This window comes from Syngnathus floridae, chromosome 17 (assembly GCF_059516105.1).
Source record: "Syngnathus floridae isolate MCC-2025c chromosome 17, RoL_Sflo_1.0, whole genome shotgun sequence".
Lineage (NCBI taxonomy): Eukaryota > Metazoa > Chordata > Actinopteri > Syngnathiformes > Syngnathidae > Syngnathus > Syngnathus floridae.
Genome location: NC_142429.1, coordinates 1 through 22,189, shown reverse-complemented (window position 1 = coordinate 22,189; position 22,189 = coordinate 1).

Genomic DNA, 22,189 nt, shown 5'->3' with positions numbered 1-22,189 from the left:
TACTGTTAGACATGAAATAGGAAGTGTTTAACATAAATGGAAGACGAAAGGGGTACTCACCATTGTAGCTCCTGCTGGTCAATGATACGAGCCTCTTCTTGCAGTGGAAAACATACAGCCAACAAACACCGTGGAACCTAAAGGAATGAAATTAAACATTAACATTTAGCCTCAACCAACATTCACAGATACAACGCAACGCAAACTACACAAACGTAAATCTTTATAAACACAATGAGTTGTACTTACCGTGTACGCTCTAGACGGTCCACTTGCAAGCGGAAAATAAAGATATTTCTGTTGATAATCGTCGTGTTTGTATCCTGTGTCTCGCTCAAGGCCATTGCGCCCACAGATTTGAATTTTGGCGAGAGTTCAGCCTATTGACGTCATTTCCGCGGTGTAATACCCGCATATCTGAAACGGCAAAGTTAAGAGTAGAGTTAAATAAAGTTTTTAGTCAACGCAATAATTTACAACCGTTGACCAGTCGAAATAATCGTCGAAATTTGGCGTCTGTGGCTGGAAGCAGACGCCGAGTTCGACATTCCTCCCAAACGCCACACTCCCTCGCTTTTCAGGGCTAAAAAAAAACAGTTGGAATTACCTTGTACGCTCTAGACGGTCAAGTTGCAAGCTGAAAACAAAAATATTTGCCTTGTTAGTCATCGTGTTACTAACAGCTGTGTCTTGTTTGCCAGAACTGCCGCTTTCCTACTTCCTGTTGCAAGCCACGCCCACGGATTATAATTTTGCCGTGAGTTCCGCCTATTGACGTCATGTCCGCGTCACATGACTGCGACGTAATATTATCGAAAACTGTTTGTGCGGTATTGTGTTGTTCTGTGCGGTATTGTGTTATTCTGTGCGGCGTCGTGTTGTTCTGTGCGGCGTCGTGTTGTTCAGTGCGACGTCGTGTTGTTCAGTGCGGCATGGTGTTGTTCAGTGCGGCATGGTGTTGTTCAGTGCGGCATGGTGTTGTTCAGTGCGGCATAATGTTGTTCAGTGCGGCATAATGTTGTTCAGTGCGGCATGGTGTTGTTCAGTGCGGCATGGTGTTGTTCAGTGCGGCATGGTGTTGTTCAGTGCGGCATAATGTTGTTCAGTGCGCCATAATGTTGTTCAGTGCGGCATGGTGTTGTTCAGTGCGGGATGGTGTTGTTCAGTGCAGGATGGTGTTGTTCAGTGCGGCACGGTGTTGTTCAATGCGGCATGGTGTTGTTCAGTGCGGGATGGTGTTGTTCAGTGCGGCATGGTGTTGTTCAGTGCGGCATAATGTTGTTCAGTGCGGCATGGTGTTGTTCAGTGCGGCATGGTGTTGTTCAGTGCGGCATGGTGTTGTTCAGTGCGGCATGGTGTTGTTCAGTGCGGAATGGTGTTGTTCAGTGCGGCATGGTGTTGTTCAGTCCGGGATGGTGTTGTTCAATGCGGGATCGTGTTGTTCAGTGCGGGGTGGTGTTGTTCAGTGCGGGATGGTGTTGTTCAGTGCGGCATGGTGTTGTTCAATGCGGCATGGTGTTGTTCAGTGCGGGATGGTGTTGTTCATTGCGGCATGGTGTTGTTCAGTGCGGCATGGTGTTGTTCAGTGCGGCATGGTGTTGTTCAGTGCGGCATGGTGTTGTTCAGTGCGGCATAATGTTGTTCAGTGCGGCATGGTGTTGTTCAGTGTGGAAAGGTGTTGTTCAGTGCAGGATGGTGTTGTTCAGTGCGGCATGGTGTTGTTCAATGCAGGATCGTGTTGTTCAGTGCAGCATAATGTTGTTCAGTGCAGCATGGTGTTGTTCAGTGCGGCATGGTGTTGTTCAATGCGGCATGGTGTTGTTCACTGCGGGATGGTGTTGTTCAATGCGGGATCGTGTTGTTCAGTGCGGCATAATGTTGTTCAGTGCAGCATGGTGTTGTTCAGTGCGGCATGGTGTTGTTCAGTGCGACATAATGTTGTTTAGTGCGGCATAATGTTGTTCAGTGCGGCATAATGTTGTTCAGTGCGGCATGGTGTTGTTCAGTGCGGCATGGTGTTGTTCAGTGCGGCATGGTGTTGTTCAGTGCAGGATGGTGTTGTTCAGTGCGGCATGGTGTTGTTCAATGCGGCATGGTGTTGTTCAGTGCGGGATGGTGTTGTTCAGTGCAGGATGGTGTTGTTCAGTGCGGCATGGTGTTGTTCAGTGCGGAATGGTGTTGTTCAGTGCGGCATGGTGTTGTTCAGTGCGGCATGGTGTTGTTCAGTGCAGGATGGTGTTGTTCAATGCGGGATCGTGTTGTTCAGTGCGGCATGGTGTTGTTCAATGCGGGATCGTGTTGTTCAGTGCGGCATAATGTTGTTCAGTGCAGCATGGTGTTGTTCAGTGCGGCATGGTGTTGTTCAGTGCGACATAATGTTGTTCAGTGCGGCATAATGTTGTTCAGTGCGGCATAATGTTGTTCAGTGCGGCATGGTGTTGTTCAGTGCGGCATGGTGTTGTTCAGTGCGGCATGGTGTTGTTCAGTGCAGGATGGTGTTGTTCAGTGCGGCATGGTGTTGTTCAATGCGGCATGGTGTTGTTCAGTGCGGGATGGTGTTGTTCAGTGCAGGATGGTGTTGTTCAGTGCGGCATGGTGTTGTTCAGTGCGGAATGGTGTTGTTCAGTGCGGCATGGTGTTGTTCAGTGCGGCATGGTGTTGTTCAGTGCAGGATGGTGTTGTTCAATGCGGGATCGTGTTGTTCAGTGCGGCATGGTGTTGTTCAGTGCGGGATCGTGTTGTTCAGTGCGGCATGGTGTTGTTCAGTGCGGCATGGTGTTGTTCAGTGCGGCATAATGTTGTTCAGTGCGGCATGGTGTTGTTCAGTGCGGCATGGTGTTGTTCAGTGCGGAATGGTGTTGTTCAGTGCGGCATGGTGTTGTTCAGTGCGGGATGGTGTTGTTCAATGCGGGATCGTGTTGTTCAGTGCGGGGTGGTGTTGTTCAGTGCAGGATGGTGTTGTTCAGTGCAGGATGGTGTTGTTCAGTGCGGCATGGTGTTGTTCAATGCAGGATCGTGTTGTTCAGTGCAGCATAATGTTGTTCAGTGCAGCATGGTGTTGTTCAGTGCGGCATGGTGTTGTTCAATGCGGCATGGTGTTGTTCAGTGCGGGATGGTGTTGTTCAGTGCGGCATGGTGTTTTTCAGTGCGGCATAATGTTGTTCAGTGCGGCATGGTGTTGTTCAGTGCGGCATGGTGTTGTTCAGTGCAGGATGGTGTTGTTCAGTGCGGCATGGTGTTGTTCAATGCAGGATCGTGTTGTTCAGTGCAGCATGGTGTTGTTCAGTGCAGCATGGTGTTGTTCAGTGCGGCATGGTGTTGTTCAATGCGGCATGGTGTTGTTCACTGCGGGATGGTGTTGTTCAATGCGGGATCGTGTTGTTCAGTGCGGCATAATGTTGTTCAGTGCAGCATGGTGTTGTTCAGTGCGGCATGGTGTTGTTCAGTGCGACATAATGTTGTTCAGTGCGGCATAATGTTGTTCAGTGCGGCATAATGTTGTTCAGTGCGGCATGGTGTTGTTCAGTGCGGCATGGTGTTGTTCAGTGCGGCATGGTGTTGTTCAGTGCAGGATGGTGTTGTTCAGTGCGGCATGGTGTTGTTTAATGCGGCATGGTGTTGTTCAGTGCGGGATGGTGTCGTTCAGTGCAGGATGGTGTCGTTCAGTGCGGCATGGTGTTGTTCAGTGCGGAATGGTGTTGTTCAGTGCGGCATGGTGTTGTTCAGTGCGGCATGGTGTTGTTCAGTGCAGGATGGTGTTGTTCAATGCGGGATCGTGTTGTTCAGTGCGGCATGGTGTTGTTCAGTGCGGCATGGTGTTGTTCAGTGCGGCATAATGTTGTTCAGTGCGGCATGGTGTTGTTCAGTGCGGCATGGTGTTGTTCAGTGCGGCATGGTGTTGTTCAGTGCGGCATGGTGTTGTTCAGTGCGGCATAATGTTGTCCAGTGCGCCATAATGTTGTTTAGTGCGGCATGGTGTTGTTTAGTGCGGGATGGTGTTGTTCAGTGCAGGATGGTGTTGTTCAGTGCGGCATGGTGTTGTTCAATGCGGCATGGTGTTGTTCAGTGCGGGATGGTGTTGTTCAGTGCGGCATGGTGTTGTTCAGTGCGGCATAATGTTGTTCAGTGCGGCATGGTGTTGTTCAGTGCGGCATGGTGTTGTTCAGTGCGGCATGGTGTTGTTCAGTGCGGCATGGTGTTGTTCAGTGCGGAATGGTGTTGTTCAGTGCGGCATGGTGTTGTTCAGTGCGGGATGGTGTTCAATGCGGGATCGTGTTGTTCAGTGCGGGGTGGTGTTGTTCAGTGCAGGATGGTGTTGTTCAGTGCAGGATGGTGTTGTTCAGTGCGGCATGGTGTTGTTCAATGCAGGATCGTGTTGTTCAGTGCAGCATAATGTTGTTCAGTGCAGCATGGTGTTGTTCAGTGCGGCATGGTGTTGTTCAATGCGGCATGGTGTTGTTCAGTGCGGGATGGTGTTGTTCAGTGCGGCATGGTGTTTTTCAGTGCGGCATAATGTTGTTCAGTGCGGCATGGTGTTGTTCAGTGCGGCATGGTGTTGTTCAGTGCGACATAATGTTGTTCAGTGCGGCATAATGTTGTTCAGTGCGGCATGGTGTTGTTCAGTGCGGCATGGTGTTGTTCAGTGCGGCATGGTGTTGTTCAGTGCGGCATGGTGTTGTTCAGTGCAGGATGGTGTTGTTCAGTGCAGGATGGTGTTGTTCAATGCGGCATGGTGTTGTTCAGTGCGGGATGGTGTTGTTCAGTGCAGGATGGTGTTGTTCAGTGCGGCATGGTGTTGTTCAGTGCGGAATGGTGTTGTTCAGTGCGGCATGGTGTTGTTCAGTGCGGCATGGTGTTGTTCAGTGCAGGATGGTGTTGTTCAATGCGGAATGGTGTTGTTCAGTGCGGGATGGTGTTGTTCAGTGCAGGATGGTGTTGTTCAGTGCGGCATGGTGTTGTTCAATGCGGCATGGTGTTGTTCAGTGCAGGATGGTGTTGTTCAGTGCGGCATGGTGTTGTTCAATGCGGCATGGTGTTGTTCAATGCGGCATGGTGTTGTTCAGTGCGGCATGGTGTTGTTCAGTGCGGCATGGTGTTGTTCAGTGCAGCGTAATGTTGTTCAGTGCGGCATGGTGTTGTTCAGTGCGGAATGGTGTTGTTCAGTGCGGCATGGTGTTGTTCAGTGCAGGATGGTGTTGTTCAGTGCGGCATGGTGTTGCTCAGTGCGGCATGGTGTTGTTCAGTGCGGGATGGTGTTGTTCATTGCGGCATGGTGTTGTTCAGTGCGGCATGGTGTTGTTCAGTGCGGGATGGTGTTGTTCATTGCGGCATGGTGTTGTTCAGTGCGGCATGGTGTTGTTCAGTGCGGCATGGTGTTGTTCAGTGCGGGATGGTGTTGTTCAGTGCAGGATGGTGTTGTTCAGTGCGGCATGGTGTTGTTCAGTGCGGCATGGTGTTGTTCATTTCGGCATAATGTTGTTCAGTGCGGCATAATGTTGTTTAGTGCGGCATGGTGTTGTTCAGTGCGGGATGGTGTTGTTCAGTGCGTTATAATGTTGTTCAGTGCGGCATGGTGTTGTTCAGTGCGGCATGGTGTTGTTCAGTGCGGCATGGTGTTGTTCAGTGCGGCATAATGTTGTTCAGTGCGGCATAATGTTGTTCAGTGCGGCATGGTGTTGTTCAGTGCGGGATGGTGTTGTTCAGTGCGGGATGGTGTTGTTCAGTGCGGCATGGTGTTCAATGCGGAATGGTGTTGTTCAGTGCAGGATGGTGTTGTTCAGTGCGGCATGGTGTTGTTCAGTGCGGCATAATGTTGTTCAGTGCGGCATGGTGTTGTTCAGTGCGGCATGGTGTTGTTCAGTGCGGCATGGTGTTGTTCAGTGCGGCATAATGTTGTTCAGTGCGGCATGGTGTTGTTCAGTGCGGCATGGTGTTGTTCAGTGCGGCATAATGTTCAGTGCGGCATAATGTTGTTCAGTGCGGCATGGTGTTGTTCAGTGCGGGATGGTGTTGTTCAGTGCAGGATGGTGTTGTTCAGTGCGGCATGGTGTTCAGTGCGGGATGGTGTCTTTCAGTGCGGCATGGTGTCGTTCAGTGCGGCATGGTGTCTTTCAGTGCGGCATGGTGTCGTTCAGTGAGGCATGGTGTTGTTCAGTGCGGCATGGTGTTGTTTAGTGCGGCATGGTGTTGTTCAGTGCGGGATGGTGTTGTTCAGTGTGGCATGGTGTTCAGTGCGGCATGGTGTTGTTCAGTGCGGTATCGTGTTGTTCAGTGCGGTATCGTGTTTCTCAGTGCGGTATCGTGTTGTTCAGTGCAGTATCGTTGTGTTGTTCGTATTGTGTTTAACACTTAGCCTCTAACACTTAGCCTCTAACACTTAGCCTCTAGCATCTAGAAGGTAAATAAATAGGAAGGAAGGACTCACCGGTGACGTCTTCGCCCACGTCCAAGCGTTGTACTTTGTATTTTCATCCTTCTGACAGTGGAAAACATAGCCAACAAACACCGTGGAACCTAAACGAATGAAAGAAAACTATCATTTGGCCACAACCAACATTCACAGATACAACACAATGTGACGTGCGGGGTTGAGGTTAAAGGTTGAGTGAAGGGCCCTCGTTTTAAACTACTTTTTTGAAAAGGATTGGGAACAAGTAAGACGTATTTAATTTATTTAATGGGAAGTAGTAAGAGCTATTGAATTTAATCTATGTATTATATTCTATTGTATTGTATTCTGTTGTATTCTTTTGGATTGTATTCACACTAACCCCACTAAAACTTCAGCCCACAAAAACTCGCCTCTGGCGCCTAGCCTCTGGCACTTAGCCTCTAACACTTAGCCTCTAACACTTAGCCTTTAACACTTAGCCTTTAACACTTAGCCTTTAACACTTAGCCTAGAAGGTGAATAAATAGGGTTAAAGGTTGAGTGAAGGGACCTCGTTTTAAACTACTTTTTTGTAAAGGAGTGGGAACAAGTAAGACGTATTTAATTTATTTAATGGGAAGTAGTAAGACTTATTAAATTTATTTAATCTACTTTTCTTCCCAGGCAAAATTTGATGTGCTGCAATTCCAAATTTCCAAAGTGAATGAAGGAATGAAGTCCTTTAAATTATGATTTTGTATAAATACTAGGCATTAACACAAAATCGACGGCACAAAATGGGCAGACTTTACTTGTTTGAAAAGGACTGGTTACAAGACAGACTTTTTTAATTTATTTAATGGGAAGAAGACTTATTTAGTTTAATTGATCTATTTTTGTTCCCTGGCAAAATTCGATTTGCTGCAATTCCAAATTTCCAAAGTGAATGAAGGAAAGAAGTCGTTTAAATTATGATTTTGTTTAAATACTAGGCATAGACACAAAATCTACGGCACAAAATGGGCAGACTTTACTTGTTTGAAGAGGACTGGTTACAAGACAGACTTTTCTGATTTATTTAATGGGAAGAAGACTTATTTAGTTTATTTAATCTATTTTTGTTCCCTGGCAAAATTGGATTTGCTGAAATTGTATTTTGCCAAATCTTGCCTTGAGACCTGATAGGAAGTATTAAACGCTTAGTTAAATCAATACAAGTTGGTAATAAGAGCGAGTAATGTTGGTTGAACCGATGAATGAAGGTTGAAAGCAATTTAAATTATGACTTTGTATAAATACTAGATATTAACAGAACATCTACTGCGCGAAATGGGCAGAGTTTACTTGTTTGAGAAGGAGTGGCTTATTCAAAACTAAGATTTATTTAATCTGTTTGTTCCCAGGCAAAATTGGATGTGATGCAATTCCAAATTTCACCACATGATGGTGCCCAATTTTGACTTCATAGGACATATTAAACACTTAGCTTGTTATTATGTTCAAGGTAATCAGATTTGTTTATTATTCTAATGGCCTCTTCAAAACTATTCTGGATTACTACTTTGGATCTATTCTACATTACTTGGCAACAACATACTCTGTAACAGATTAGGCAGTATAATCATATCTGTTAACTTGAGAGTGCCCACACTCAATCTACTTATCGTGATGTGTTAAATCAATTACTGTTAGACATTATTTGTCTGATAATCTACCAAATCTTTGAATTGAAGAATTTGTGATTTAATTAATAGCTTGTTGTTATGTTAAGGGTAATCAGACTTGTATATAATTCTAATGGCCTTCTTTTGAAAACTATTCTGAATTACAACTTTGGATCTTATATTACTTTGCAACAATCTACTCCGTGACAGATTAGGCAGTATAATCACATATGTTAACTTCAGTGCCCACACTGTATTTATTTATGGTTATTTGTTAAATCAAGTACTGTTAGACATGAAATAGGAAGTGTTTAACATAAATGTTATGGCTACTCACCATTGTAGCTCGCTCCTGGTCAATGATACGAGCCTCTTCTTGCAGTGGAAAACTTGCAGCCAACAAACACCGTGGAACCTAAAGGAATGAAATTAAACATTAACATTTCGCCTCGACCAATTTTCACACGTACAACGCAACGCGGCTACACTTCTGCTATTACAAACGTAAATCTCCTTAAACACAATGAGTGTTACTTACCGTGTACGCTCTAGACGGTCCAGTTGCAAGCAGAAAATAAAGATATTTCTGTTGATAATCGTCGCTGCTCAGTGGCTCACGGCCATCGCGCCAACAGATTTGAATTTTGGCGGAGGTTCGGGCAATTACGTCATATCCACGGCACATGACTGCGACGTAATACCCGCTTATCTGAAACGCCAGTTAAAAGTAGAGTTACATCAAGTTTTCTTGGAACCTAAACGAATGAAAGAAAACTATCATTTGGCCACAACCAACATTCACAGATACAACACAACGTGCGGGGTTGGGGTTAAAGATTGAGTGAAGGGCCCTCGTTTTAAACTACTGTTTTGAAAAGGAGTGGGAACAAGTAAGACGTATTTAATTTATTTAATGGGAAGTAGTAAGACTTATTAAATTTATTTAATCTACTTTTCTTCCCAGGCAAAATTTGATGTGCTGCAATTCCAAATTTCCAAAGTGAATGAAGGAATGAAGTCCTTTAAATTATGATTTTGTATAAATACTAGGCATTAACACAAAATCGACGGCACAAAATGGGCAGACTTTACTTGTTTGAAAAGGACTGGTTACAAGACAGACTTTTTTAATTTATTTAATGGGAAGAAGACTTATTTAGTTTAATTGATCTATTTTTGTTCCCTGCCAAAATTCGATTTGCTGCAATTCCAAATTTCCAAAGTGAATGAAGGAAAGAAGTCGTTTAAATTATGATTTTGTTTAAATACTAGGCATAGACACAAAATCTACGGCACAAAATGGGCAGACTTTACTTGTTTGAAGAGGACTGGTTACAAGACAGACTTTTCTGATTTATTTAATGGGAAGAGGACTTATTTAGTTATTTAATCTATTTTTGTTCCCTGGCAAAATTGGATTTGCTGAAATTGTATTTTGCCAAATCTCGATTTGAGACCTGATAGGAAGTATTAAACGCTTAGTTAAATCAATACAAGTTGGTAATAAGAGCGAGTAATGTTGGTTGAACCGATGAATGAAGGTTGAAAGCAATTTAAATTATGACTTTGTATAAATACTAGATATTAACAGAACATCTACTGCGCAAAATGGGCAGAGTTTACTTGTTTGAGAAGGAGTGGCTTATTCAAAACTAAGATTTATGTAATCTGTTTGTTCCCAGGCAAAATTGGATGTGATGCAATTCCAAATTTCACCACATGATGGTGCCCAATTTTGACTTCATAGGACATATTAAACACTTAGCTTGTTATTATGTTCAAGGTAATCAGATTTGTTTATCATTCTAATGGCCTCTTCAAAACTATTCTGGATTACTACTTTGGATCTATTCTACATTACTTGGCAACAACATACTCTGTAACAGATTAGGCAGTATAATCACATATGTTAACTTGAGAGTGCCCACACTCAATCTACTTATCGTGATGTGTTAAATCAATTACTGTTAGACATTATTTGTCTGATAATCTACCAAATCTTTGAATTGAAGAATTTGTGATTTAATTAATAGCTTGTTCAGGGTAATCAGACTTGTATATAATTCTAATGGCCTTCTTTTGAAAACTATTCTGAATTACAACTTTGGATCTTATATTACTTTGCAACAATCTACTCCGTGACAGATTAGGCAGTATAATCACATATGTTAACTTCAGTGCCCACACTGTATTTATTTATGGTTATTTGTTAAATCAAGTACTGTTAGACATGAAATAGGAAGTGTTTAACATAAATGTTATGGCTACTCACCATTGTAGCTCGCTCCTGGTCAATGATACGAGCCTCTTCTTGCAGTGGAAAACTTGCAGCCAACAAACACCGTGGAACCTAAAGGAATGAAATTAAACATTAACATTTCGCCTCGACCAATTTTCACACGTACAACGCAACGCGGCTACACTTCTGCTATTACAAACGTAAATCTCCTTAAACACAATGAGTGTTACTTACCGTGTACGCTCTAGACGGTCCAGTTGCAAGCAGAAAATAAAGATATTTCTGTTGATAATCGTCGCTGCTCAGTGGCTCACGGCCATCGCGCCAACAGATTTGAATTTTGGCGGAGGTTCGGGCAATTACGTCATATCCGCGGCATTTGACTGCGACGTAATACCCGCTTATCTGAAACGGCAGTTAAAAGTAGAGTTACATCAAGTTTTCTTGGAACCTAAACGAATGAAAGAAAACTATCATTTGGCCACAACCAACATTCACAGATACAACACAACGTGCGGGGTTGAGGTTAAAGATTGAGTGAAGGGCCCTCGTTTTAAACTACTGTTTTGAAAAGGAGTGGGAACAAGTAAGACGTATTTAATTTATTTAATGGGAAGTAGTAAGACTTATTAAATTTATTTAATCTACTTTTCTTCCCAGGCAAAATTTGATGTGCTGCAATTCCAAATTTCCAAAGTGAATGAAGGAATGAAGTCCTTTAAATTATGATTTTGTATAAATACTAGGCATTAACACAAAATCGACGGCACAAAATGGGCAGACTTTACTTGTTTGAAAAGGACTGGTTACAAGACAGACTTTTTTAATTTATTTAATGGGAAGAAGACTTATTTAGTTTAATTGATCTATTTTTGTTCCCTGCCAAAATTCGATTTGCTGCAATTCCAAATTTCCAAAGTGAATGAAGGAAAGAAGTCGTTTAAATTATGATTTTGTTTAAATACTAGGCATAGACACAAAATCTACGGCACAAAATGGGCAGACTTTACTTGTTTGAAGAGGACTGGTTACAAGACAGACTTTTCTGATTTATTTAATGGGAAGAGGACTTATTTAGTTTATTTAATCTATTTTTGTTCCCTGGCAAAATTGGATTTGCTGAAATTGTATTTTGCCAAATCTCGATTTGAGACCTGATAGGAAGTATTAAACGCTTAGTTAAATCAATACAAGTTGGTAAGAAGAGCGAGTAATGTTGGTTGAACCGATGAATGAAGGTTGAAAGCAATTTAAATTATGACTTTGTATAAATACTAGATATTAACAGAACATCTACTGCGCAAAATGGGCAGAGTTTACTTGTTTGAGAAGGAGTGGCTTATTCAAAACTAAGATTTATGTAATCTGTTTGTTCCCAGGCAAAATTGGATGTGATGCAATTCCAAATTTCACCACATGATGGTGCCCAATTTTGACTTCATAGGACATATTAAACACTTAGCTTGTTATTATGTTCAAGGTAATCAGATTTGTTTATCATTCTAATGGCCTCTTCAAAACTATTCTGGATTACTACTTTGGATCTATTCTACATTACTTGGCAACAACATACTCTGTAACAGATTAGGCAGTATAATCACATATGTTAACTTGAGAGTGCCCACACTCAATCTACTTATCGTGATGTGTTAAATCAATTACTGTTAGACATTATTTGTCTGATAATCTACCAAATCTTTGAATTGAAGAATTTGTGATTTAATTAATAGCTTGTTCAGGGTAATCAGACTTGTATATAATTCTAATGGCCTTCTTTTGAAAACTATTCTGAATTACAACTTTGGATCTTATATTACTTTGCAACAATCTACTCCGTGACAGATTAGGCAGTATAATCACATATGTTAACTTCAGTGCCCACACTGTATTTATTTATGGTTATTTGTTAAATCAAGTACTGTTAGACATGAAATAGGAAGTGTTTAACATAAATGTTATGGCTACTCACCATTGTAGCTCGCTCCTGGTCAATGATACGAGCCTCTTCTTGCAGTGGAAAACTTGCAGCCAACAAACACCGTGGAACCTAAAGGAATGAAATTAAACATTAACATTTCGCCTCGACCAATTTTCACACGTACAACGCAACGCGGCTACACTTCTGCTATTACAAACGTAAATCTCCTTAAACACAATGAGTGTTACTTACCGTGTACGCTCTAGACGGTCCAGTTGCAAGCAGAAAATAAAGATATTTCTGTTGATAATCGTCGCTGCTCAGTGGCTCACGGCCATCGCGCCAACAGATTTGAATTTTGGCGGAGGTTCGGGCAATTACGTCATATCCGCGGCATTTGACTGCGACGTAATACCCGCTTATCTGAAACGGCAGTTAAAAGTAGAGTTACATCAAGTTTTCTTGGAACCTAAACGAATGAAAGAAAACTATCATTTGGCCACAACCAACATTCACAGATACAACACAACGTGCGGGGTTGAGGTTAAAGATTGAGTGAAGGGCCCTCGTTTTAAACTACTGTTTTGAAAAGGAGTGGGAACAAGTAAGACGTATTTAATTTATTTAATGGGAAGTAGTAAGACTTATTAAATTTATTTAATCTACTTTTCTTCCCAGGCAAAATTTGATGTGCTGCAATTCCAAATTTCCAAAGTGAATGAAGGAATGAAGTCCTTTAAATTATGATTTTGTATAAATACTAGGCATTAACACAAAATCGACGGCACAAAATGGGCAGACTTTACTTGTTTGAAAAGGACTGGTTACAAGACAGACTTTTTTAATTTATTTAATGGGAAGAAGACTTATTTAGTTTAATTGATCTATTTTGTTCCCTGCCAAAATTCGATTTGCTGCAATTCCAAATTTCCAAGTGAATGAAGGAAAGAAGTCGTTTAAATTATGATTTTGTTTAAATACTAGGCATAGACACAAAATCTACGGCACAAAATGGGCAGACTTTACTTGTTTGAAGAGGACTGGTTACAAGACAGACTTTTCTGATTTATTTAATGGGAAGAGGACTTATTTGTTTATTTAATCTATTTTTGTTCCCTGGCAAAATGGATTTGCTGAAATTGTATTTTGCCAAATCTCGATTTGAGACCTGATAGGAAGTATTAAACGCTTAGTTAAATCAATACAAGTTGGTAAGAAGAGCGAGTAATGTTGGTTGAACCGATGGAATGAAGGTTGAAAGCAATTTAAATTATGACTTTGTATAAATACTAGATATTAACAGAACATCTACTGCGCAAAATGGGCAGAGTTTACTTGTTTGAGAAGGAGTGGCTTATTCAAAACTAAGATTTATGTAATCTGTTTGTTCCCAGGCAAAATTGGATGTGATGCAATTCCAAATTTCACCACATGATGGTGCCCAATTTTGACTTCATAGGACATATTAAACACTTAGCTTGTTATTATGTTCAAGGTAATCAGATTTGTTTATCATTCTAATGGCCTCTTCAAAACGATTCTGGATTACTACTTTGGATCTATTCTACATTACTTGGCAACAACATACTCTGTAACAGATTAGGCAGTATAATCACATATGTTAACTTGAGAGTGCCCACACTCAATCTACTTATCGTGATGTGTTAAATCAATTACTGTTAGACATTATTTGTCTGATAATCCTACCAAATCTTTGAATTGAAGAATTTGTGATTTAATTAATAGCTTGTTCGGGGTAATCAGACTTGTATATAATTCTAATGGCCTTCTTTTGAAAACTATTCTGAATTACAACTTTGGATCTTATATTACTTTGCAACAATCTACTCGGTGACAGATTAGGCAGTATAATCACATATGTTAACTTCAGTGCCCACACTGTATTTATTTATGGTTATTTGTTAAATCAAGTACTGTTAGACATGAAATAGGAAGTGTTTAACATAAATGTTATGGCTACTCACCATTGTAGCTCGCTCCTGGTCAATGGATATGAGCCTCTTCTTGCAGTGGAAAACTTGCAGCCAACAAACACCGTGGAACCTAAAGGAATGAAATTAAACATTAACATTTCGCCCGGACCAACATTCACACGTACAACGCAACGCGGCTACACTTCTGCTATTACAAACGTAAATCTCCTTAAACACAACGAGTGTTACTTACCGTGTACGCTCTAGCAAAATTGGATGTGATGCAATTCTAATCTATCTGAAACGGCAGTTAAAAGTAGAGTTACATCAGTTTCTTTTTTAATCAACACAATCATTTACAACCGTTGACCAGAAAGAATCGTCGAAATTCGACGTCCCCCACAAACGCCACGCTCACTCGCTTTTCAGGGCAACAAAAGTACTTCTTTTTAAAAACGATGAGATTTTACTTACCGTGTACGCTCTGGACGGTCAGTTGCAAGCAGAAAATAAAAATATTTCTCTTGTTAGTCGTATGTTACCATCCGCTGTGTCTTTGTCAACATCGCCGCCATTTTCCTACTTCCTGCTGCGAGCCACGCCCACGGATTTAAATTTGGGCGGAAGCTCTTTCCATTGGCGTCGTTTTCGCGTATAGCAAATCCGATTGGTTGGGAAGGGGGCACGGTTATGCAGCCGAGGAGTCCTGTGATCGGTGGGATGTAAAGTAGGCGTCGACGTCACGTCCGCGTCACGTGACCACGACGTGGCAGACGTCAAATAGCAACCGCTGTTTTGTTTAGTAGACTTACAGTTGTTATGCATTGACATAATGGCGCACACACCAAATAGATTTAAATAAATTAAATAATTCTTCTGCCCACTCTCTTTTAAACAAGTTAACTCTCCCCGCGGATTTGAATTCCGGCGAAAGTTACGCCCATCGACGTCACGTATGTCACGTGACCACGACGTGGCAGATGTCATATAGCAACCGCTGTTTTGTTTAGTAGATTTACAGTTGTTATGCATTGGCATAATGGTGTGCACTCAAAATAGATTTAAATAAATTAAATATTTCTTCTGCCTACTCCCTTTTAAACAAGTTAACTCTGCCCACGTCCATTGACGTCTTGTCTGCGTCACGTGACCACGACGTAGCGACGTCATATAGTAACCGCTGTTTTGACCAGTAGACTTAGTTATTATGCGTTGACATAATGGCGCACTGGTTAGCATGGCCACCTCTTAAGCATGATGATGCGGGTTCGACGCCTGATCAATGTTAGCATGGAGTGAGCTGAAGTGCATGGCGCTGAAGATTTGAATCTTTGAAATGCGCTGAGGTCTGACATATCAGGCAGAATGGTTTGCCATCACGTTCAACAAAAAATAGAAACTTTCCCACTCTGATTAAAACGTCCTGTGTTCATCTACGTATTTTCGTTTTGCTGTGCATCTTTTCCCTGCCATTTCGAGAGCCCAATTGACACTCATAGTTTAAAGAAATGTGTTTGCCCATCCTACTTTGTGGAATTTCACCACATGCGCTTTTGACCAAAATACCAAATTGAACTCAAGTGAAGCCAACACGCACAACCCCCCCCCCCCCCCCACACACACACACACACACACACAAATGTTGATATGAACATAAAAGAGCCGCATGCGGTTCGGGAGTTGCGGCTTGGCCAAACCTGTACTATACAACTTTATTTGTATAAAATTTTCACAACAGCTGTCACACAAACAAAGCGGGAAAAACCGAAGACGTGCGTGTTCCGCCCACGCTGGATTTATTTGCACCTTTGAAAAGACACCGTATTGCCGCAGATGTGGCAAAGAGTACTTTTGGGCATCTGAGACGGAAGGATGTCCAAAGCATCACGTCACCTGCTCTGGTAGGCATGGTGGTGGGACGTTGAGGTCAACCGCTTTGGGGTTGGCTGACTCTTTGATCGCAGGATGCCACACACTTGAAGACAGAAGCAGAAAAGCAGAGCTAAATGCAAAATGTACTCACCGGTGACTCCAATTTTTTTCCCCCCTGAAGAAACAGCTGGACGGGTGGCCCCGGCTGGCCAGTGGGACTCTTGTTATTCTGACCCTTTTTAGTGCGCGTTTGGGGCAACAACCGTTTTTTGTGGCGCTCTCTTCTGGTTCAAAAGTGCCCTGCATGTGAATTTGCTTTTCCTGCCTTCTGATTGGATGAGCGCCGGTGTGACGCGGTGCCTCTGTCACCGTGGCGGGGGGTATACGTTGGCATCGGAGCGTCTGCCAACGTCTGAGACCGGCTGGCAGTGTATCGGAGGTGTCGAGTGCGGTGCCGCTGGAGCTCACTCACCAGCTGGTGTTAGGGCCACAGAATGAAGGCCAAGGAGAAGAATAGAAAGAGAAACAGAAACTTCTCCTCCAATTGTTTGATTTGTCTCTTCTGAGCTTCGATGAATTCTTTCAGCTCTTTGTTCCTCTAGGACGGACAAATGGAAAGTGGCATTCAAAAGCCAGTAAGCGTGCAAGTAAGTGCCGGGCTGGCTTTGGGCCCTTACCTGTTGCGCGCTGTGCAGCAGATCCATTCTCTCTTGGAGGATGCAAGCGTCGCGCTCCCTCAACTCGCACATCAGGGCTCGCTTCCATTGGTCCACGGCGCTCCTAAGCTCTTCTCTCTGATCCGCCGTCAGCACGTCATTCACGCCAGCGTGGCTGGCTTTTTCGCCGTCCGTGGCGGGGCAGTCCCGCTGCGGTAGCGCCTCGTACAACATGGCCTCCAGCTCCAGGATCCTCTGGGCCGCAATCCTCGTCCATCAGTGGTCCGGCGGGAGATTTGAGGGCGGCTTACCTTATGAGCCTGGTCCATGGAACACTTCCTGAAGTCCAACTCTTCATCCAGGTAGCCCTTCTGCTTGCAGAACATATCCTAGCACAGCTCAAGGTCAGAATTGTTGGGGCACATTGCCGGAGTTCCCCTTGGCTGATGTCGCGTGTCTGTCTACCTTCTCACTTTCAATGTCCAACATCTTCTGTTGAAGTGCTGACTTGGTCACTTTGATGTATTCTAACCACTGAGGAAAGGCTGCTGTCACATAAGCAGACGAGAGCGTGCGTGGACGTGCGCGTTACCTTCTCGGCTAGGGTGAGAAGGGTCCTGGCGTGAATCACGACCACCTGCTCCTCGTTGGTGAGATTCTGCAAGAGCCCAAAGGCACAGCGTCAACAAGCTTCTTTCAGCGCAAAGCCTTCCAAAAGTCACATTTGAGCCGCCGAGTCTCGTGGAGTGCGAACATAAGGAGTTCGACATACACTTACGGCGTTATAGCCCAGGATGTCCAGCTTCTTCATCAGATCACTGATGACGATGTCCGGGGGAAAGGCGCAAGGAGCAATGTAAGGTGTTCTGGGACCTCGGGTTAAGGTTAGGGTTGCGAGGGACGCCTTACGTACGCTCACGCCCTCGGCCTCGCAGTAGATCTGCAAAGGGCTGAGGCCGTCTGGGAAACGGACTTGCAGAAACTTCAAGACGGGGGAGCGCCACTCCCTCTCCTGAAAGGCAGAGGCATGCATCCGTCCGTCCGTCCGTCCGTCCGTCCGTCACATCTCTGGCCTCAACACGCTTGTGCGAGTCTTCCCACCTCCAGCTCCAGGATGCGGAACTCAAGCAGTTCGTTTTGGTCTCGGATATCCTGGATGTGCTCTTTCAGACGCGCTTCTTCCGCCTCCATCCGCCTGACCTGAAAAGACAGTCAGACCTCATCTGCGGGGCTTCCCGACAGGTGTGACGCCAAGCGACTCCGCCCAGCGCCTTTCTTTCCGTCACCTTTTCGGCCAACTGCTGATTGCTCTGACGCAGCAGCTGCTTCTCCTCCACCCACTTGACATTCTAGAAGAGACAAACGCGTGGACAGCTTTGGAATGTTGTGTCATTTTCATCCACAAATTCTTTGGTTGACTGGAAAATGACATTTGCTTTTCTCCGCATTTTCCCAGCCACGTTCGGGGGGGGGGGGGGGGGGGGGTTGGTCCAGTAATGCCAGACGGATGAGTGACTGAAGAATGTAGCTATTTTGTCTGAGAAAAAGGTGTGCTCATTGATGAGCTTACCTGTCCTTGTTGCTTCAGCGCTGACTCCAGATCTGCTACTCTGCTTTGATAGTGACCCATTTCTACCATCAGCTTTTCTCTGGTCTGAAAGGAGGAGGAGGGAGGCTCCTCCTCCTCCTTTCAGACCAGAGAACACCCGAGGCTGGGTGAGAACGGGGAGGCTGCGACCCGGCCGGGGGTTGCGGGAAGGGGCGCCACCTTGATCTCCTTCTCGGCGTCGTAGTCCCCTTTCGCTGGTCTGGGCTAGCAGAGCGTAGGCTCGTTGCAGCGCTTGATATTCTTGCGTCAGCTGGCGGTAGCGAAGCTCCGCCTCTTCATGCACACACCAATGCAACACAGCACTAGTACCAGAATCAGTCAGACCGGCGACAAAGCACCCGCGACGCAAAGACGAGTCCGATTCCAGGCTGAAGAGGAATGTTTGGTGCCAATACGCTGGCAGAAATGGCGGGCTACCTCTTCGGGTTCCGTGTCGGGGGTTCTGTCGGTGTGAAAAGACAAGGACGATCCGTCCGAGTCCACCAACACGTCTTCGTCGTAGCCGTAAAATGTTTCGATGACCTGCGGGCGCGGAAGCAAACATCTCTCTGAACAAACTGAAGCGACACCTCACGATGAATCGACGAGAGGAACGATAGCGAGAAAAAGGCCATTTCATCTTGCGCAACACCAAGCAGCCGCAAACAAACAGACTCACCTTGCAGGACCTCACGCTTTGTTCCTCCTCAGAGATTCTCGACGTCGGTATCGTAGCAGCAAATCTCTCTCCTGTCGACACAAATAATCCGCCTTTGAGATTCTTTGGATGCAAAGGGAACGAACGGCTCCGGCGCAGAAACAAACGCGACTCACAATGACATTTCTGACATGAGCTCCTGTCTCCAGAGCCTGAAAAACACGTCACCAGGCGATGATTGGAGGGACGCTCGTCTTTTCCAAAAGTGACAACTACAGGGTGTGTCAGGGTTTTCCAGATTATCTTTATCGTATCATTGTGTTGCTTTGACTTTGACTGCGACCTGTAATAAATAATATTATTTATCCCTTATTTATCCCTATCGCTTATCCCTTCCTACACAAAGTCGTAAAACACCCCTTGCTATGTTTTGACTAGAGGTCAAGGGCTTCCTCTATTCAATCCACTCTTACACCCACCCTGTTTCTCTTAATTAAAATGCTCGTGCAGGAGCCGAGAGTCAGACTTCATTCGTACAACGGATGGACTCTCCACCTGCAGGTGTCCAAAAGAACTTACTTGTCTCCCGTGTGGTTCTTGCAAAATAAGTTGGAGCGAGCGCAACTCTAACAGGGTGCATTTTGCCACTAGCTGCCTACGGACAATGACGTCGCGCTCGCGGCTCATGGTTGACGGGCTGAGCAGCCGGGCAAGTCCGTCGTTTTCAGCGCACAGCGAGTGGCAAAGGCGCTGACAAAACGGGAGCTTTGAGCTGCTGAAAACGGCAAAACAAGTCTAAAGCGTGTTCAAACGCGTGCGCACAATGCTCCTGCTTGAAAGGTCGGAATTTAAGGGGCCAATTTTTTGGATGGCGGCCGCCGGCCAAGCTTTGGACGGAAAAGGTTTCCTGGCGACAGCGAGCGAGCGCGGCGCTGCCGTACGTGCACCGAGTCGCCTGCCTGAAGACCTTGGACAAGTCGTCGATGATGTGCCGCTGCTCCACAACTTGAAGGAACTCCATTTCACCGTCCTGCTGGCCGCAACCGCGGTCCAGGTCATTGAGCGAACTAGGCCTTCTCTGTGGAACACAAATGCAGTGGACTCTGTTGGCACGCCGCCGTTGTCCGCGTCGACTTACCAAGCTTGCCATCTCCTCGTTCTCCTGGGTGACAAAGCGCACTTTGTTTTCAAGGCGACACAGCACCAGCGAGAGTTCTTCATTCTTCCTGCTCAGGCGTTTGTTTTTGTACAGGAGTGGCAGAAACTGGCTTTCTGTTTCTCTCAGTCGCTTTAGCTGCAAGCATGAAGTGCGGGATGTGAAAGACGCACAACACGCGGGCCAGAACGTATCCATTCCTTTTGCATCGGTTTGAACGGAATCGTGGCTTTGGCTCCCAATAAAAGACATCTACCAGGCAACCGACTCGCCGCGCCGCTCAACTAATAAGCAAGCGCAATGGGTGCCTCGCTGGATGGCGCGCATCAAACGTAGCGCAAACCTTCAAGCGTGCCGTCAATAAATTACCAGTTCATTGCGCTCTTCAGAAAGCAGGGCGTTTCGATCCTCCAGTTTCCTGATGACTGCGCTGAGCTCAGCGATTTTCAGATGAAACCGTCGCGTGTCCCGATCCTCCTGAGACTGAAAACGCCCCGCAACACACACACACAAGCACTCGTTCAAAGTTCAAAACTGTTTTTGTGCTACCTTCCTCCAGCAACGAACTAAGTCATGCGTACTGCAAGTGTGTGATGAGGTGGCTTACGCAATGAAGAGGATTGCTAGTAGCGGCGTTGACCCCACTTCCAGGGTAGTTTAGGCCCGCCCTTTGGGAATCCCTCAGGGCAGCGATCTGCTGCTCGGCAGCCTGAGTCTGCAGCTGAAGGCGGTGGACGTGGCCGGCCCCAGGGCTTCATCCAAAACACTAACCGCTCTGTCTTTCAGCTTGATCTCATCCGTCTGGATGTACAAACGGGGAGCGCTCAGGCAGGCGGGCAAACTCATTTGCCAGAATTGTGACAAAAACAAAGAGAGCAACCGGCCAATTTTTTTCTGGAATCGACTAGAACACCTTTGCTGTGACAAAAGCGAAGCGAGCAACCGGACATTTTCTTCTTGTGAAATAGAATAGAATAGAATGCCTTAGGTGTCATTGCACTGCAGGTATACAACGAAATTGGGAACATAGCCACGCACCGCGCATCTGATCAGTCCTACCAGTCGGCGGATCTCCCTCTCGCAGTCTCTCTTGGTTCGGCTCAGCTCCTCCCGATGCTGGTGATGAGCCGATCGGAGCTCGGCCGCTCGGGACTGCCAGGCCTGCTGGGCCGCTGCCAGGGCTTCTTCCGCGCTCCTGGTGGAGGCGACACCGCTCGGTCTCCCGACACCGCCGCGTCTCCTCCACCTCCGCCAGCAAAGCGCCCCCCCTCCTCACCTGAGCAGACATTGCGCCACACCGGGCCGTTGAGACCGCAACGGAGCGCCGCGACGCTTACTGGGGACAAGCTACACAATACGGTAGCGGCCGCATCGAAGCCCGACGTGGCGTGCGGATAGTCAGACACGGATAGAGCGGATCACCTTGTCCATGGAGCCGTCCCTCAGGCTGAGGACCAAGGCATTCAGTCGCTGGATCTCTCCATCTTTGATTTTGATCACTCTCATCAGCTCCATTTCATGCTGCTGCAGTAATGTCTCCCTGGTAATGGCTAACTCTTTCTGCTTCTCCTCATGGAGTTTGCTTTTGAGTTCCGTCATGGCGGCGGTGGCACGGTGGTGCTCCGCCCGCAGGTCCTGACTTCTCTCTCTCTCCAGACAGCTGACCTGACATGACTTAGACTTAGACAAACTTTATTGTCATCTTGTCTGCACATGGTGCATACAAAACGAAATTCCGTTGCATACGTCTTACAACAAAGTAGTGATATTGCAGTTGAATAGAAGTAACATATCCTATGAAAATATATATATATACATATATACTATATATATATATATATATATATATATATATATATATATATATATTAAAAATAAGTATAAAGTGCAGCAGTGATAATTATGCAATAGTGCAAGTAGGCAAAACAGTATTCAAGAGTGTGCAGAGGAATGCTAAACCATGTATTAAACTTCTATTTAAAGGGTTTATACAAGTTCAGTAAAGTTGGTAGTGCGAGATAGTGCAAGATAGAGGTCCGTAGTGTCATAAAGTACAGTTCTGTGAATGTGTGATGCAGAGTTCAGTTTAGAGCTCAACAGTTCTAGTGTTCAACAGTCTGATGACAGCAGGGAA